Source organism: Crotalus tigris, unplaced genomic scaffold, assembly GCF_016545835.1.
Source record: "Crotalus tigris isolate CLP2741 ecotype Arizona unplaced genomic scaffold, ASM1654583v1 scf7180000017667.1391209, whole genome shotgun sequence".
Taxonomy (NCBI): domain Eukaryota; kingdom Metazoa; phylum Chordata; class Lepidosauria; order Squamata; family Viperidae; genus Crotalus; species Crotalus tigris.
Window position 1 is genome coordinate 1,239,488 of NW_024096553.1, and position 17,210 is coordinate 1,256,697.

Genomic DNA, 17,210 nt, shown 5'->3' on the forward strand with positions numbered 1-17,210 from the left:
TAAATTTACAGACATTTCTAAAATTCTGTTTCCACTTTGACATTATGGGATACTGAGTGTTGATTAATGAGGAAAAAAATGAATTTCAACAACTGTAGAATCAGGCTGCAGCATAACAAAATTGACAAAAGTAAAAGGGGGTCTAAATACTTTCTGAATGGACTTTATGTGTGTGTACTATATTATATATATTATACATATAGTATATACTATATAAAGTATATATTATATAACCAGATATAGTACATTTACCTGAATGCATTCTGTGATGAATGTGTGATGAAAATAAGTTAGAATATTTGGTTTTATACTCCCATTCTGTAACTCTTTGTTTTAGACTCTATAATAAATCCCTAAATATACATTTATAATACTGAAGGCCAAAGCAAATATGAATTATGCTAAATGACATTTCCTCCTCTCCCAAGTCAATCATTTTATTCAGTTTATAAAAATATCCATATACTTATAAGGTAAAACTAGAAGAAATGGAAAACTAACTTTCCAAATGAATGCATTTATTATTCCCTCATTTTGTAGAGGCTAAATGATTTCATATTATTGCTCTACAAGTTGATTATAACAATTCAGTTTTAGAACTGTTTCTATATTAGCTTTACTTATTAATCATTTAACATATTATACATAGACAAGACAGGTAGCTTTCTCCTCTAAAGGGAAACATCAAAGAATTAAAAATTTGAGTAATATCTGTAATATTAACAGCCAATATTCTAAAGCAGAGTACCATAACAAAAATAACAGAACCAAAGTAAAGTTCAGAGGATACCAATTATATAATAAAATCATCAAATTTATTTTAAAAAATAAATCAGCAATTTCAAACAAAAATACTATTGATTTCAGTAACCTAAAAATATTAAAGTTATCCTCCAAACAATATCAATATATGAAAGTCATGAAAATTCAGTTGCATGTATCATTCTTTCCTCATTACAAGTACTTCGGTCAGCTGAAACTAAGTTATAAAAGTAAATATATTGTATGCTGTATAACAACCAATTCAACTCTTCAGTCTCCTCTAACTCCCTACAAAATCCAGGTCTTAACTAATCTTCTACATAGCAAATGTGGGGGTCTATATCTTATTTCTAAGAGTAAGTGAAATAATTCAACCCCATCAACCTTAACTGATCAACCATCAAGCTCAAGGGAAGGATGCAGATGTAAGAATAGAATGACAGAATCATTAGTGGCTCATCCCTTTACCCTAGCTGCAGTAATTCAGTGTTTCACACTGAAACAGTTACACAAGTAAAAAAAATCCCTTTTTTTCAAAACAATTGAAACTAGGTTAGTGATCAGCCTTGCCTGTCTTACTCTTATGAACACTAAATCAGGAATTTTTAATTGAGGTTTGCAGATTCATATAATGCATGGACTATGCCATAATAATTGGATTCACAATTAATGCCAAGCCAAAAACAACCAACCAGAATAGGCATGGCATAATTTATGATCCAGCCCACAATCGATCTGTTATCTTTATCATGTCCCATTGTCCCACAATGTTCAGTTAATATTGTTTAATCCTATTCATGAAGTTGCCTTTCCTTTCATCTACAGCAGGGGTATCAAACTCGCACCATCACATGATGTGACAAGATATTTCACGACTTTTTTGCCATTGTCAGCAATGGGGTGTTTGTGGTTTCATTATGATGCATCCGGCCCACGGGCCGGCAGTTTAACACCCCTGATTCAAAGTAGTCATTAATACTATAATCTGCAAATGCTATGCATTTTTTCTTAATTATCTGAATATGCATGCTGACTTAGTAAAAATGTATGACATAACTGAACAAGTGGCTGAGACTTCAGATGACAATTTCTGATAGTCCTTATGGTGTTACACTTTTATATGGAACAACTTCCCACACTTAATATGAGTCATGAAATGTTACATATGCATGTATGGATCAACCATTTATTTGCAATATCAATAGAGCTGCAACTATATTATAGCAGTAAGGAGAAAGCAAGATACCTGGAAGAAAGGCTGAAAAGCAAAAGAATGAAGTGTCTATGAGTGAATTAAGGCTGACTGTTTATAATCAGATTGAGCAGAGTGGCTCACGTAAAAGGAGCTATATTGATTATGAAGATATTTATGGGGTGAACAATGAGTAAGGCTTTCACTTGCAGTACGTCAGCAGTGTTGACACTTGGAGATCATTTAGAAAACAGTACATAAAATAAATTGTACTGTATGACCTAACCAAGAAAGATCATATCACAAAAAAAGAACAATGGCAGATAAATTTGTTTAATAAAAACATAAATATCAGTGGACCCATCTTCCCATTCTTCTATAGATGCCCATAAATATACAAGTCCAGCATGCTTCATTTATTTGTTTGCTTGTTTGTATCCCACCTTTCTTACTATTTATAAATAACTCAAGGCAATGAACATATCTAATACTCATTCTTTCTCTTATTTTCCCCACAAGAACAACCCTATGAGAGAGAGAGTGACTGGCCAAGTCACCCATACAGCTTTCATGTCTAAGCCTGGAGCAGAACTTACAGTGTTCTGGTTTCTAGTAAATTTATACAATTGTATCATTACCAGGGACCATAACATACAGTATAACCAAAGAGTTTATAAAAAAAAGCTTGGATATCTCACAACATGGAGCAAATATTCCATCAACTACAATGCCTCCAGAAAATCAAATATCTAAAAACAGAAGATGAAATTATGGTTTCATTTGATGTCACACACTCTTTACATCCAAAGACCCAGAACTAATGAAAGACCTGACCTAACCAAATAACTAAGATTGAAATATCCAGAATCATAGATTTCATCAACCTCTGCTTCACTATCTACTTTCAGGTTAATGGACAAATATATCAGCAAATCAGAGGAACATCATGGGATCACCACTCTCAAGATTCATAGCAGAAACTGTAATACAGCATTTAGAAACTATGGCACTTTCACAGATAGAATGAAAATTAAGAATCCAGTATGTAGACAAAAAAGGAGCAACTAAAGGAAACACATGAAACAATCAACATCTTCAAAGGAATAAAATTGTCAAGGGGGAAGAAAACAAAAGTCTATTCTCAGATATTCTCATCAGAAGGACTGATGGTAAATTAGCAACACAAATCTATTAAAAATGATCCATCCTTCCACAAAAAAGCTGTTTATTGCATTATTCAGATGCATACGGATCCAGTACAGCAATCCAGAATTTGAGAAAGGAAACAGACCACCTTTACAACTTCTTCCAAAAAAAAAATGGATACCCAAGAAACTTTATTTTTTAAAAAAATACCAACCATTCAACCCACTTCAACATGACCAACACAAGCTTTGAACACTTTAACACTGCTATGCATCAGAAACATCTTTAAAATAACTAACAAACTATTACAACCACATGGCATCACCCCAGCACACAAACCAAAAAAAGCCCCCCAAAACCTCATTTGGATACCAATAGCCCAAGAAGAAGAAGAAAAACCAGTTTTCTACAACATACAGTGTAAGGACTCTAACAATTACTATGCAGTATCAACAGGCAGAAGTCTAGCAGAGTGCCTCCATAAATACCAACTAGCAGTTAGAAGACATAAAGAAAACTTTTTAATATCACAACACTTGAACAGACTCAACCATAGTTTCAACTTCGAAACTGTGAGCATCCTACACTAAGCTAAATGCAAAAATGCTAGGGAATTTCTCAGACAAATCAGCCATCAATATATAGAGAGAGATAAATCACATTTACCCACCATTCAAGAGATAATAAAAAGCTAAGAAGGAAACAAAGTACACATCCTCCTCAGCTGCCAACACTCCAATAAGCAGAGATTAACACCAGACAAACAATCAAACAAAAAACAATATCCTAATCAAGGAACTACCAAGGAAAAAACACTTGCCCACCAATACTAACAGGGAAAACTACAGTAGTCCTTTACTTACAAGCAGGGGTTTTTTTGCCATAGAAAGCTCAGAACGGAGTTCCGGCATCTTTTTGGGATGGAACCTTGTCGGATAGGCAAGATGGGTTGTATGACGTGTGTGAGTTCCAGAACCTTTTTTTTTTTTTTTTACAAAAAAAGCACTGCTTACAAGTGTTCATTTAACAACAGTTTTAAGTTAGAGCTATATACTAAATACTACCAAAATGTAGCAAGTCATGAAATGACATTTAAAATAAAACATGCATACAGAAGAGCCATAATACAAGAAAGAATGAAACTGAAATACTATGGAATTTTTTTACCTTCTCTTTCAGGAACTACAGTCACTGATTAAAAGTCTGCTCATTCAAATCTCTAGAAAAGGTTTTTTAAAGGAGGCAAACTCTTTTAAGTTTGTAAATGCTGCAGAGATTAGCGTATCATGAATGCCCAGCATTAGAAATGGCTTTAAAGAGAATATTTATGAGCCTCATTGCATAGAATCAAGACTGTGCTGGAATTTGTCACCAATGACAGAAGATATATGTGAGCAGGTTTGAAGAGAGCAATACCAGACAGCTTAAATTCATTATTCCATATCTCAGTTTCCAGAAGTTAAGAGGCAGCATGATCTCTGTGAAGCGTGATCAGACCCCAAAGTGCCTAATACAAACCTGAGAATAAGTAAGAGAAAGAACAACATGGATTTGTGGAACATGGCACTTATTTTGCTGTAATAGTTGCTAACTTTAATGCATTGCAAAGTTCAATTCATTTGCATCTTTTCTCTCCATAAGAACATTTTCATGGCTGATCTTTTCCTTGCAAAGACTGAGCAGTCACCATTAACATCCATAAAGGCTATTTTTAAAATCTTATTGAGCCAAAGGATAGTTTCGTGTGGGGGTGTGTGGATTTTGATAGGAAGAATGGTTAATTCTCTTCTTTCTATCCTCACAACATCCCCTGCAAAAAATATCCCATTTTTGCTGGCAGCAGATGAGTATCAGCTGTGTCCTTACTTGCCAGTACTGGTATACTGCCTCCAGTATACTTGTACAAATTCCTTTTCCTCCAGCAATTATGGCAAAATTATTCAGAGTCCAATTTGCAGAAGTTCTATAATGTCAGGCACTTTTAGCTAAGACAGGGATTGGGCTTTTTTTTTTTCTTTTCCAAATCCAGAGCATAGTTTTACAGCTTCTTCAGTCTCTCTATCCTATCCACTGGCCAAACCTGTGTGAAATTGCCAAATCTCATTATTATTTACTCTTTTTTGGCCAATATAACCTGTGATAAAAATAAAAATAACCTGAACTTTTGTATCTTTTATGGAAAGACATAGTATAATTAAATTAGAAATTAGGAGAAACTTCCTGACAGTTAGAACAATTAACCAATGGAACACCTGCCTCCAGAAGCGGTGAATGCTCCAACACTGGAAGTTTTTAAGAAGAGACTGGACAGCCATCTGTCCGAAATGGTGTAGGGTTTCCTGTGGACTCGATGACCTCCAACTTTATTATTATTATTGTTGTTGTTGTTGTTGTTGTTAAACCCATACATTACATTAGAGAAATAGAAAATCATTGCAACTTATAAAAGTGTGTGGACCAAACAAAATAGATGCATGCAGTTGGAGGATGGCTGTCTCTGATTTAAAGTTATGATTTTGATGAGTTATATTTAAAATCAGTATCTGGTTTTTATTACTTGAAAATTAATCCTTAGATGATAACTGTATAAACTCTGTAAATCCATCCAGCCAAACTGGTAACAAATATTTGATAGGAAAAGTAGCCATAAACACATTCCAACATTCTATGAGTTTTTAATGTAGGGAATAAAAAAGACTAATCAAGAAGTGAACATTTTTTAAAAAATATTTTAAACTGTTAATTACTTTGTTAAAAGGTAATGAAAAAATGTGAGACAGTTCTTAGACATGTCCAACTTTCACTATACTGTTCCTAAAACAGACACGTTTTATTGCATTCAACATCTAGTTATAAACTATCTTGTCTTATTCTGTTTCATTTGCAGTTGACTTGTTGAATTCTACTCAGTGACCATAATAAAATACTGAAATGAGTATCTAGTTCTAGCATATAGGGTACAATAAAATATTACGTGCTGTTTGTGAAACCAGAACTGTTATGTTAGAATTAGAATATGCAGAATGGTTAAAGAATTTGTCCTCTGGTTCAGATTGCCCAGAAGACTGTTTGTTTTGAACAACTCCAGGGGCTACAGTGTTATAAGCTAGATTAGGAGACAGCTGCTCTGGCTCAGACTATACAGAAAACTTGGCAGTGAAGAGGTGGATGAGGATGGACAGAAGGTGGTGAAATTATAGAAGGTCTCAATGTCAAAAGCTGAGTTGACAGCAGCAACAGTAAGAGTTGGGTGCAAAGTAAAATATGACAACTCAATTGGATACTGATGACAGTCTAAGGTAAACTGTCAAGAGCCAAACAGAAAGCAAAAAAAATAAAAAATAAAAGATGACTTGTAGAGTGAAGAAGTTTGGAAGAGTAAAACTCAAGAAAACTCTTGGAACAATACAGTGGGATGGGATTCCAGAATTGCTGTAGTCATATAATATGCTATGGATGATAGTAAAAGGTTTCTGGGTGCAGGCCAAGTGCTGATCTTAACTTATAATGCCCTACATGGCATGACATTAAGGACTAACAGGCCTCCCTCCTCCATCTGAATCTTCTAGGGCAAAACTCCACCAAACCTGCTGGTAATCCCCTCAAGTTTGTGAGATAAAGAGCAAAACACAAGCAATCTTTCTCAGTTGCAACTCCAACACTCTGCAGTTGCCATCCTGATGAAGTTCAGATGGCAGCCAAGCCTTCTGAAAGCTATTGTTCCACAGTGGATTTGGACTTATTTGTTCCAGAATGGATTTGATTGGTGAGATTGCTCACTATTCTGCTTGTGCTATTTGTTTGCTTATTTATACTACAGGTAGTTGTTCAAAGTTACAATGCCACTGAAAAAGCGACTTATGACCATTTTCCACACTTATGACTATTGCAGCATCCCCATGGTCACATGATCAAAATTCGGATGCTTGGCAACTGATTCATATTTAAGATGATTGCAGTGTCCCAGGATCATGTGATTCCCTTTTGTAACTGTTATGTCCTGGGCCTGCTGAATCATTCAGCAGGCTCAGAAATGTTGCAAAGGGTCCCGGGCAAACCACAAGGCTGCCCGGGACCAGACTGGCTGTCTCCAGCCTGGCGCGCATGCACAAGGCACAAAAACAGCCTTGCATTCATTGGCTGACACTGGCCTTTGCAAGGACACTATAAAAGGCCTGCGCGCCATTTTTTTCTGTTGCTGTTTGTTGGTGAATGCTGTTCTGTTGCTGTTCACACTACTCATTTCCTTGCAATGCCTTTAACCCGCGAATTTAACAGTGGCGACAAAGATGGGATCGCTGCAAGCAAGATTACCAATAGAAGAAGATAGGACTCACCAAGGAAGTCCTGAAGCCCTAGGGAAAGTTCGGAGTCCAGAATCGTGACTCTGCCTGCCAGTACAGAATCACTGGAGGTGAGCTCAGCAGAAGGACCCCTTTCCAACAAAATGTTTGCAGCGAAGGCATTGACGAGGGTTGCAGAAGGCTAAGATGTCTGAGATAGGCCAGTTGTCAGACTTTGATATTTCCCACCCAGAACATTGGAACTCGTACGTGGTGCGGGTGGAGAATTACTTCAGAGTTAATCAGATAAGAGAAGACGGCCTTAAAGCAGCTACCTTGCTGTGTGTTTGTGGACAAGAAACATTTGACATAGCAGAGAATCTGGTGGCCCCGGCGCTTTTGGAGTCAGTGTCTTATGTAGATTTGAAGAAGATGCTGAAAGAACATTTCCAACCTAAACTTTCAGTGATTGCTTGGTGACACGCATTCGAGCAGAGGGACCAGAGGCCTGATGAGTCTGCTGTGGACTTTATTGCTGCCTTAAGGCAAGCAGCCAGGCTGCAGATCATTTCGTTTGAAGCCTAAGAAGTCGTGAGCTGCAGCAGAAGATCTTCGCCAAGGAAGATGTTTTGTTCCAAGATGCCTTGAGAGAGGTTGCAGCTGAAGAAGCAGCAGGCAGTGCTTTGAAGGCCTTGCAGCTCGCCAGAAATTCTCCAGCCATCGTTGCCATCCATCAAGAGGTCGCTCGAGAAGATCCAGAACAGGATCTTGAAGAAGAGGTGGATAGGTTGCACCAGTCAGTGGAGAGGAAGGCAAAGGAGCATCCAAACAAGGCCCCAGCATCTCCCCAGTGTTTCAGGTGTGGAGGACGCCACAAGCGTGCTGACTGCAGATTCCGCTCCACCATTTGCCGGACATGTGGCAGGCAAGGCCACATTCCCTCCATCTGTTTGGGTCACCAGAAGGTCCAGCCTCAGGAAGAATTGCTTCAGAAAGGTACCAGGGTCCCCAGCCAACACAGGGTGGTTTTCTGTGCATCACGCTGGACAGGAACACATAAGCCACTTAAAAAAAGCTTCACATTGACATGAAGTTGCAGGGGGTTCCCTTATCGATGGACTTGGATTCAGGGTCCACTCTATCAATCATTTCTCATGATACCTTCAAAAGGGTTTTCAGCAGTAGTGGCCTACGAGTAAAACTCAGGCCATCAACTTAGTTCTCACTGACTTCCAGAATTCCAAAGTCAGCGTGAAGGGAGAGGCCACGCTCAACGTGCAGCGTAAGGCTTTTGAATGCCTACTAGATGTGGTGGTAGTTGGGGGTGATCTCACGAGTCTCATTGGACTCGATTGGTTCAAGACTCTTGGAATCCAAGTGACTGGACTTCACAGCATACAAATGTCAGGCCTTGCAGAAGTCTGCAAGGAGTTTGCTGATGTGTTTAGCCCAGAGCTTGGCTCATACAAGGGGCCTTCCATTGCCTTACATTTAGACCCAGCTATCACATCCATTAGGAATAAGCCTAGAAGAGTGCCTCTCAAAAGCAAAATTGATGCAGAGCTGGACAAGCTGCTCCAGCAGGACATCTTAGAACCTGTGGACTCTAGTCCATGGGAAACCCCCCATTGTAATGCCTCTGAAGGCTAATGGAGAAGTTCGAATTTGTGCGGACTATAAATATACACTGAACAAAGTGCTGCAACAGCATGCACATCCAGTGCCTGTGGTGAGCCACATTCTGGCCTCCCTCAGAGGGGGACAAATTTTTGCAAAACTTGATTTGGCACAGGCCTACCAACAGTTACCTGTTGATGAGGCAACAGCTGAGGCTCAAACAATTGTAATGCACCGGGGAGCCTTTAAGGTCAAAAGACTGCAGTTTGGGGTTAATGTAGCCCTTGGTATATTCCAAAGTGTAATGGAGTGCATGCTCCATGGTATTCCTGGGGTCTGTCCCTATTTCGATGATGTCCTCATTGCTGGGAAGTCATCTCTAAACTTAGCTGAAAGATTAAGGGCTGTCTTGCTTCGTTTCCACCAAGTGGATCTGAAGCTGAAGCAAGATAAATGTAAAATTGGAGTCACTTCCATTGAATTCTTAGGCTTCAGAATTGATGCTCAGGGCATCCATCCTGCTGAATCCAAGCTCCAAACAATTCAGCAGGCCCCACGTCCCAAGTCCAAAAGTGAACTTCAGGCTTTTCTGGGACTCTTAAACTTTTATCATGCATTCCTTCTTCACAAGGCTACAGTGGCTGAGCCGTTACAGAAGAGCCGAGGTAGCGCAGCAGTTAGAGTGCAGTACTGCAGGCCACTTTAGCTGACTGTGTTCAGCAGGTCAGTGGTTCAAATCTTACCGGCTCAAGGTTGACTCAGCCTTCCATCCTTCCAGGGTAGGTAAAATGAGGACCCAGATTGTTGGGGGCAATGTAAATATATATATATACATTGCTTACTGGTGTACACCACTTAGAGAGTGCTTGCACTTAAAGCGGTATATAAGTCTCATAAATAAATAAATAAATAAATAAATAAATAAATAAATAAGAGGCTCCATGGCAGTGGACAAAGGTCCATGAAAGGAGTTTCAATGAGGTTAAGGCCTTGCTCTCTTCAAATGCAGTCTTAGCGCATTTCAATGAACAATTGCCAGTGTGCATCGCATGTGATGCATCCCCTTATGGGGTGGGAGCAGTACTTAGTCACCTCAAGGCTGATGGGACACAAGTCCCTGTGGCCTACTATTCAAGGACTCTGTCATCTGCAGAGTGCAATTACGCCCAGATTGACAGAGATGCCTTGATCATAGTAGCTGGCATAAAGAAATTTCATGATTTCTTATATGGCCGCCACTTCATGGTCTATACAGACCATAAGCCTCTGCTGGATTTGTTTACAACAAACAAGCAAACCCCTCACGTAATATCTCCTAGAATGCTGAGATGGTCAATTTTCCTATCAGCATATGATTCACAAACCTGGGAAAGAAATGGGCCATACAGATGGCCTCAGCAGATTACCTCTATAAAAGATAGAGGCGGATCTTGCCCCTACTATTCACCTCCTCTCCATTCAGGAGTTGCCTGAATCTCCCCTCAATGCTAGGGATGTGGCTGCAGAAACTGCCACTGATCACACACTTACACGCGTGCTGACATGGGTGTTGTCAGGATGGCCTGACACATGTCCAGGTACTGAGTTTCAAAGCTTCTGGCAAAGGAAGCATGAACTTTCCACTTTCAAGGGGTGCCTTTTATGGGGTAGTAGGGTACTCATCCCAGCCTCATTGAGGACTAGAGTCTTGATCTCTCTGCATGAGGGACATCCAAGTATAGTCTGGATGAAAGTGCTTGCATGCAGCCATCTCTGGTGGCCTGGGCTCAATAAAGCCATTGAGGCCCAGGTTCACAAGTGCCAAGTGTGCCAATAGTCCAGGCCTGAAGTGCTTCAGGCCCCTGTACACAGGTGAGAGGAAACACAAGGCCCTTGGTCAAGGGTACATATAGATTATGCTGGGCCCTTTCAGGGGCAATTCTTCCTTCTCCTCATTGACAGCCATTCCAAGTGGCTAAAGGTTGTACCTGTTTCCTCCACTACTATTGCTAGGACCATCCAGGTGTTGAGAGGAATCTTCGCCTCCCATGGACTTCCAGATGTCCTGGTCTCAGACAATGGCCCCCAATTTACTTCTTCTGAGTTTCAGGCTTTTCTACAGGCCAGCTTGATCCAGCATGCAACTTCAGCACCATTTCATCCATCTTCCAACGGCCAGGCAGAGAGGATGGTGCGCACTACCAAAAGATGCTCTCAAGAGAATCATTTATGGCAGCTGGCATCACAGGTTAGCTGATTTCCTTCTTTCACAATGCACCACACCTTGCACAGCCACAGGAAAGAGCCCAGCAGAACTCCGCTGGGGTCGCCACCTCATCACAAAACTGGACAGGTTACACCCAGACCGGGTGGCTTCACAGGTGTCACAGCCGCGGGCACCTAGGAGACTACAGGTGGGTGATCCGGTCTGGGCAAGGAACTATGGACCTGGACATCTATGGGTCACAGCAGTGGTATGCAAGGTCTCTGGGCCACTGTCATACGAAGTGGCCTTGGATGATGGGTGCATCATCCGAAGTCACATAGACCAACTGCGTTGGAGGCTTCCCAGTAACACTTCCGCTCCTGGTTGTGCTCTCGGGGGGGAGGACCTTAATCACAATTCTGGACCACAGTCTCCCCACTCTAGCAGTTCTTCACATGCTGCCGCACATGTTCCAGTGGCAGAAAGGGGGCATTCACACATTCAGGTATTGCTCCAGACAGGGAGTCTCCAGAAAGGGGGGTTGCTATGGAGGCGGCTCCTGACTCTGGCACCTCCGGCACATACATGGGGGCCATGGGTTATTGGGGCACCTCAGCCACTTAGGCCACTCCAGCTGCTGGTCTTGGGCTCGAGGGACAGTGCTCCCAAGAGGAATCCATTGTGGACTTGGAGAATTCCACCCCACCACTGGACTTAGGGAATTCCAACCCCCTAAGGAACCCTGGCTTGGATTTAGAGGATCCAGCCAGTCAGCAGCTGGGTGGGTCACTTGGGTCTTTGGGGCATCAAAGTCCTGGTCTGCCTAGCCTGGCAGGCAAGCTGGCAGGCCAGGCACACACACCAGCCATGAGAAGGTTACAGTGGGCCAAGGATCCACCTAAACATCTTAAAGACTATGTGAGGTTTCTGTCTAGCAAAAGGGAATCTTACTAATTCTTCAAATTGCAGAGCAAACACTCAAACAAAGGAGTGCTCCACCTCAAGGTATTAAGCGCTGTGATTATATTCTTGTATTAAACAATGGATGAGTGGTCTGCCTGTGTGCAGGCATGATGTATAACAACAACAACAACCTGCCAATTGAACACATGTATGTGTGCTGCTATAACGATAAGGGTAATTGTTTTATCTAGGGGGGAGGGTGTTATGTCCTGGGCTTGCTGAATCATTCAACAGGCTCAGAAATGTTGCAAAGGGTCCCGGGCAAACCACAAGGCTGCCCAGGACCAGACTGGCTGTCTCCAGCCTTGCACATATGCGCAAGGTGCGAAAACAGCCTTGCATTCATTAGCTGACGCTGGCCTTTGCAAGGACACTATAAAAGGCCTGCAAGCCATTTTTTTCTGTTGCTGTTTGTTGGTGAATGAATAAAGAAGAGTTGTTGTTCACACTACTCGTTTCCTTGCAATGCCTTTAACCCACGAATTTAACAGTAACATTCTGACAAAGTCACTTAACAACTATTTTGTTAATTTAACAACGGCAGTGATTCATTTAACAAATGTGGCAAAAAAGTTGTAAAATGGGGCAAAACTCACTTAACAAATTTCTCACTTAGCAACATAAATTGTGAGCTCAATTGTGGTCATAAGTTGAGGACTACCTGTACTTACTTCTCACTTCTTTATTTTATATTGATGTTATTTGTCTTTATTTTACAGATTTTGTATTATACAGCACAAGGAAGTCATCTGAGATCCCATAATATAAGCATAATATATTAATATATCCATTTTAAAAATGTATGCAAATGTATACACTTAAACTTGATAACCAAGACAGTTTTTGGCTCCCACCAACAATTCAGTTTCTGTTTTGTTGCCAAATGCCTACAGCGCATACTGAAAACACAGGATGAAGGCAATCAATTTACTCTTTCCCTTCCTCTTATTGTATGAACTAGAGGCAAAGGTTTTTTTACTACAACTGAAAAAGCTGCTGCAGCTCCAGTTCCAAGGCATTGATTGACTAATTGTTTTTGCAGTCCTCTATTGGTCCATTGAAAGGAGCATTATTGTCCATGGCCTTTGGTGATTGGTTTTTACCTACCCTCAGTTTTCTAAATTTGGCAGGAATTAAGAATATTGCATAGCCAACCTATATGGACTGGAGAATAGAAACAAGGCAGAATGTCCATGGATCTCATACTGAATGTACTTTTTAAAAGTTCCCTTTGTGTGATGATATATATTAATGGGGAAAATACCTTTAGTTGTATAAAATAATGCATTTAAAAATTATGACAAATAAAATGAATATTTGTTTTTAAAATATTTGCAATTATATTAAGAAAATATTACTAATGGGGTCTGTTCTTTGTAAAAACCTGTCGATTTTATATCTTTTTCGTATTTTGTTTGAATTTGCAAATAGGACCACCATGTCAAGTCAATACCTTGTAGTTGTAAAGTTTGCCTGTCCTTAAGTTTTCCCTCTTTGTCCAAAATGTCTTTATAACTAACCAGTTTGTCATAGTTAATCAGATTTAGATAAGCAAATGCTTCCATTGTTGAAAGCCACTCAGGTATTTTCATATATATTTTATGTTTAATTTTCTCCCATTCTGAAAGTAGTACGTTTCTTATCGTATGATTTTGAAAGTACTTATGTGCTTTAGCTTTCTCATACCATATAAAAGCATGCCAACCTAACTGAAGATCGTGTCCCTCTAAATAAAGCAATATTTTATTTCTCAATATAATCCATTTTTTAAGTCAAAGTAAATAGTAAAGTCTCCAATCTGGAAGTCCAAAGCCCCCTCTATCCTTAGATTCTTGTAACAATTTACATTTGATTCTCGCTTTCTTTTTTTGCCATATAAATCTTAAAATCATTGCATTTAAATCATCAAAAAAATTCTTAGTAAGTTTAATAGGCACTGTTTGAAATAGGAAAATTAGCTTTGGTAAAATGTTAACTGCTATTCTTCCTAGCAGTGATAATTGAAGATTTTCCCATCTTTCCAAGTCTATTTTTTTGTTTCATTAGTCTCTCATAGTTGTCTTCTTTTAGTGTAGTATATTTTGCAGTTAAATAAATACCCAAATATTTGACTTTTTTAACTATCTGAAGATTTGTCATTTTAGCAAGTTGAATTTTCTGTTTGTCTGCTAGATTTTTTGTTATTACTTTAGTCTTTTCCCTATTTATTTTCAGACCAGCCACTTCTCCAAATTTCTCAATTTTCTGCAAGAGTTTATCAGCTGTTTGCAATGGCTCCTCTAAAATGAAGACCAAGTCATCTGCAAAAGCCTGTAGTTTATATTTCTGATCTTTAATCTCCAGACCTTTAATTTCTGTATCTTGTCTGATATTTCTTGCCAGAACCTCTAATGTAAGAATAAACAACAGAGGAGAGAGTGTACATCCCTGTCTAGTGCCTTTTTTAATCTCAAATCCATCTATATAATCTCCATTTAAAAGTATTCTTGCTTTTTGTTTCTTATAAATTGCTTGAATTGCTTTATTAAAATTTTCACCAAAGTCCATTTCTTGAAGTTGTTGAAACATAAAATGCCAATTTAAGTTATCAAAGGCCTTTTGTGCATCAAGGAATATAAGTGCCATCTGGTTCCCTAGATGAATTTCATAGTATTCCAAGATATTTAAAATAATCCTCAAGTTGTTCTTTATCTGTCTTTTTGGTAGGAAACCATTTTGGTCTGGGTGTATAAATTCATTCAAAAAGTTTTTCATTCTTTTTTTTTATTAAAAGTTTTTTGAAGTTTTACAGAAGAAAAAAGGAAAATCCCCCTCCCCAAACCCTCCCCACCCACCCCAACCCTCCCCCAACCTTCCCAGAGCTGAATATAGGCTTAATTAAAACTTAAAAGAAAAAAATTTAAACACATGTAAACCATAAGCAATTAATTAATTAAAAAAATTATAAAATACTTTAAGACCAATATATATATATATATATAAAATTATATCTAAAAATGCACTACTTATCTAGAATTTTCATTCAATCTCCATAATATCATACTTATATTATATAAAATCTATCCCTCTTTCTTTGACATCAAATCACAATCATTAGACACATTATAAAATACTCTGAACATTTTCTAATATAATACTTATATTATTTAAAATTTATCCATCATTCTTTATAAACACCCTCAAAAACACACATATAAACATTACTTATTAAAAAAAATTATAATTACAATCGTTAGACACATTATAAAATACTCTGAACATTTTCTAATGTCATACTTATATTATTTAAAATTTATCCATCATTCTTTATAAACACCCTCAAAAACACACATATAAACATTACTTATAACATTAAAATTCCCTTATACATGTTTAAAACAAAATATTCCTTTAAATACTCCTTAGATATCTAAACATACGCTACCTATCTAGAAAAGTTTTTCATTCTTTTTGCCATTATTGCAGCAAAGATTTTATAATCCACATTTAATAGCGATATTGGTCTGTAATTTTTAATTAATGTATGATCAGTATCTTCTTTAGGTATCAAAGTAATATTAGCTTCAGTCCATGAGTCTGGTATTTTTGTCTGTGAAAAAACTTCATTACATAAGTCTTTCAAAGTTGGAGTTATAGTATCTTGTAACACTACATAGAATTCAGCAGGCAGACCATCAGGTCCTGGTGTTTTATCTTTCTTTTGCTTTTTTATTGCCTCTGTAACCTCCATCATTGAAACATTCTCGTTTAACCTCTGACACATATTCTCAGGAACCTTTGTGAGATTTGCTTCTTTTAAATAAGCCTGAATTATATCTTTAGAAACCGTCTCTGCCTTATAAAGTGTCTCATAATACTCCTTCATAGATAAAATTTTGTTAAAAACAGATGAGAATTTGATTAGAAAACTCTATAAATTTCTTTTAAACTGGAAGATGGAAGAAGAACAAGTGAAAGAAACAATGATAGTATGGGCAAAGAACTTTGGACATTCTATAGATTTGGAAGACTGGCAAAAACATTGGGCTAAAAATATTAAGCTTACAAAAGCGATAGCATATAAAGAAATCTTATATATGATGTTTTATAGATGGCATATGACACCAATTCGCTTAGCGAAAATGTTTAAAAATGTTTCGAATATTTGCTGGAAATGTAAACAACAGCCAGGCACTTATTATCACGCCTGGTGGATATGCCCTATTGCTAAGAAATATAGGTCTAAGATCCATAGATGGTTGGAAAACATGATGAAACTACAGATAGAATTTAAACCGGAATTCTTTTTGTTAGGAATATTAAGACCTAATTATGGTAAAGAGAATGACTATTTGATATTGCATGTTTTAACAGCTGCAAGGATAGTATTTGCCCAATTTTGGAAAAATGAGAACTTACCATCTGACCAGATTATAATTACTGAAATTTTAGAGTGTGCAGAAATGGATAGACTAACATTAGAGATGAAAGAAAAAGATGATTCAATTTATTTTATAACTTGGGAAAAAAATTATCAATGGTTAGAGACATATTAGAACTTGAAGGATTCAATATTTTAGAATAGATGACTGATTTGTAACTGAGTTCTAACTAACATTTTGATGATATGATTATTTTTCCTAACTTACTGATTTTTATTTGTTACTTTTGATTGTTAGGACTTTTTGAGATTTTATTAGTAGTGCTTACTCAATAGACTAACATACTTGTTTACTAATTGTTTTTAATATGTTATAGTCTAAGCTTCAGTAAAAACGGTCGAATATGATATTTACTCATTATTATGATCTAGACGGTAGCTTGTTTGTTGAAATATGTGATTGTACCTATCCTTATTTTACCTTAAATCCTTTATTCCCTTCCCCTTCCCCTTTCCTCCCACCCTTCCCTTTATTATACCTGTATTGTTCCTATTTTTCCTCATCTATATAAACTTAATAAAATTTTGTTAAAAAAGAAAATATAACTACCTGCATCACTGATTCTGGGATTTTGAAAGGACAATCCTGGAAGGCCAGGATATGTTGGGTGTCTGTGTCTCTCTCAAACTGTGGGAAGAAAA

General features: G+C 38.0%; 1 pseudogene; it reads left to right on the forward strand.

The window, feature by feature from the left end:
• Nucleotides 1–2,046: 2,046 nt before the first annotated feature.
• The window catches only part of LOC120305316, a 46,061-nt pseudogene continuing 30,897 nt past the window's right edge, over nucleotides 2,047–17,210 (forward strand).